Source organism: Amphibalanus amphitrite, unplaced genomic scaffold (assembly GCF_019059575.1).
Source record: "Amphibalanus amphitrite isolate SeventyFive unplaced genomic scaffold, NRLGWU_Aamphi_draft 001282F_arrow, whole genome shotgun sequence".
NCBI classification, from domain to species: domain Eukaryota; kingdom Metazoa; phylum Arthropoda; class Thecostraca; order Balanomorpha; family Balanidae; genus Amphibalanus; species Amphibalanus amphitrite.
Window position 1 is genome coordinate 65,001 of NW_024882775.1, and position 2,506 is coordinate 67,506.

Sequence of the window (2,506 nt, forward strand, 5' to 3'; positions counted from 1 at the left end):
ATCAAATATTTTCAGGTTAAGTGGTCATGCATCAGGCTTCAGGCCTTCGGCCTGAAGCCAGATACATAACCATTTAACCTAAAAAATATTTGATTTACTATTGCCTGTAATCTCTCCTAAGGCATTGCCTTCGGCACTGCACTGCTTCGCCACGAGTTGGCCACCGACGAAAACATGCACAGTACAGGCGAAGAAATGTTGGACGAAGAATGAAAATATGTACAGACAAAAAAATGCACGGACCAAAAAACGAAAATAAAGAAAATGCACGAACGAAAATATTTACGAACGAAACATTTCTGAAGACTTTTTCAGAAAAGTCGCTATCATTCGTCGACAGATCTGGCGCATCTCGTGAGGCGCTTTACCGAAAAAGAAAATTACCGAATTCTCTTCTATTAAAAATTAAAAATACAGAACCGTAATGTAATTCCAAAATTATTTGTGTATATCTATCACTTTTACATAAAAATAGTACCCCCCCCCCACCCAAAACCCCGGTTTCCCACAGTTCCCCTAGTGTGTTGGGTTTTATGAAGATACTACATTTCTGCGTAATGGTATTTAACAACAATTGACATGTTGACAACAGACCGTCGTGCGGCTCCACCGAGATCGTGGTAAGAATACGATTAGTTAGCTTTTGGTCTTAAAATTATCGATCAGATAACTGGAAACCACATTATTCTTACTAAACATGAGTTTCTCTATAGAATGATGTCTATATTATAGGGAATAACTAATTTTGAAGCGGGGACCTCCATGTGTACCGCCAGAGAATCAGACTTTCCAATGATGAGGCCGTGAGGCGATATTAGCTGTTTTCACGACGGCCATCTGGTACACATTTGGTTCACATCTGGTGCAGATTAGGTGCATTTTGGTCAAATTAGGTTCAGTGTGTCTCTTAGTAGCTATCAGCTAGGGTTGTACTAATTGCTTATATGCCTCCTTTGTCATATTATCAGAGAGCATCATCGGTTAAAACACTGAAATAAATTCATAAAATAAAGATATTTGCTGTAAAAGAGATTAGGTGCAGATTTGGTCAAATTAGGTGCACTCCCCGGATAGCCCGTCGTGAAAACGGCTATTAGAGCTATTCTTAGTCACTAACCGTCCCGACAAGCAGTTCTGGGCCAACAGCAGCTCAGAGGCGCTGCACCGTCGAGACGGTGAAGCACCCACTGGGCACTGGGCATTCTCGTTTGGGGCATGATGGGCTACAGAGGCCTATTTGAGCTTCACCAGGTGCCGCCGGGAAAGACCATGTGACCGCTGATAACTTGTCAGCGAGGTGCTTGAGAACACTGACGCAACTACGATGCAATACATTTCGGGACACAATTACAACATCCCGCAACAATTTCGTGACACCCTGTATTCGTGACCGTGGAATGTGTCACATGTGCCCACAACACATGTGAAATGTGTTGTGGGGTCAGTCACAGTGGAACGTTTATGATCAACGCCTGTAGTCAACAAAAACGGTGGAATATATGGAAACCCAGGCATTTTGCAAAATGCCTGGCGGGTCAGGCATTTTGCAAACTGCCTGAAATATTTTCCCAGACATTTTGCAAAATGCCTGACATCAAACTCGCACTAGCGACGATGTATAGGTAAGCATCATTTGTAACTGCCGCTTACAAAAGTTAATCGCTGTCAATGCGCACCAAGTGAGGGGACACTGCGTTCTCCGGGTAGCGCCGCCGAGTTCAAGTCACTGAGCTCCAGCGGCCGTCGGGTGCCGAGCACCGGGCGTGGTTTCGTGGGTAAACATGCGCTCGGTACAATGATTGTACTGTTTCTAAGAGCTCTTGGTGGCTTTTTGGAAATACTATGGGTGGATATTGATCAGAAAAGAATACTCTTCCAATTTACGAAAATTTGATTGTTACACGTTTAGGTACATTATCAATCGTCTCTGCCGGAACAGCTGCCCACCAGGGCAGAATACTGGACATCGCAGCTTTTATACACACGGCTACAACTCCGCATATACGAAAGGTACGGAGAAGGTCGCTCAAGTCCATTCAGCGTTGGCTCCATCTCGACAGAATTGACGCAAAACGTTTAGGTATACAGAGTGTCACGAACTTGATACGCGGTTGGCGCGGTCTTGTCCCTATACATGTCCCTCCTGAGTGCTGAATGGATGTAATTTTAACGGGTCCGGCACCAGGGCATCTGGTCCAGGGCACTCGGCATCTAAATCGGCCATCCCCCGGTATCTGAAGATTTTACCCTGAAGCTGAAGCCGCTCAACCTCAGGCTGCAACCCTGACACCGTCATCCATAAGTGATGCAGCTGGATTTCGACAAAACCCACCAAATCTGGACCATTCAGGACTAGATATTCAGACTTTTCAATGATGAGGCCGTGAGGTGATATAAGCCGTTTTCACGACGGCCATCTGGTACACATTTGGTTCACATCTGGTGTAGATTAGGTGCATATTTGGTCAAATTAGGTTCAGTGTGTCTCTTAGTACCTAGCTATCAG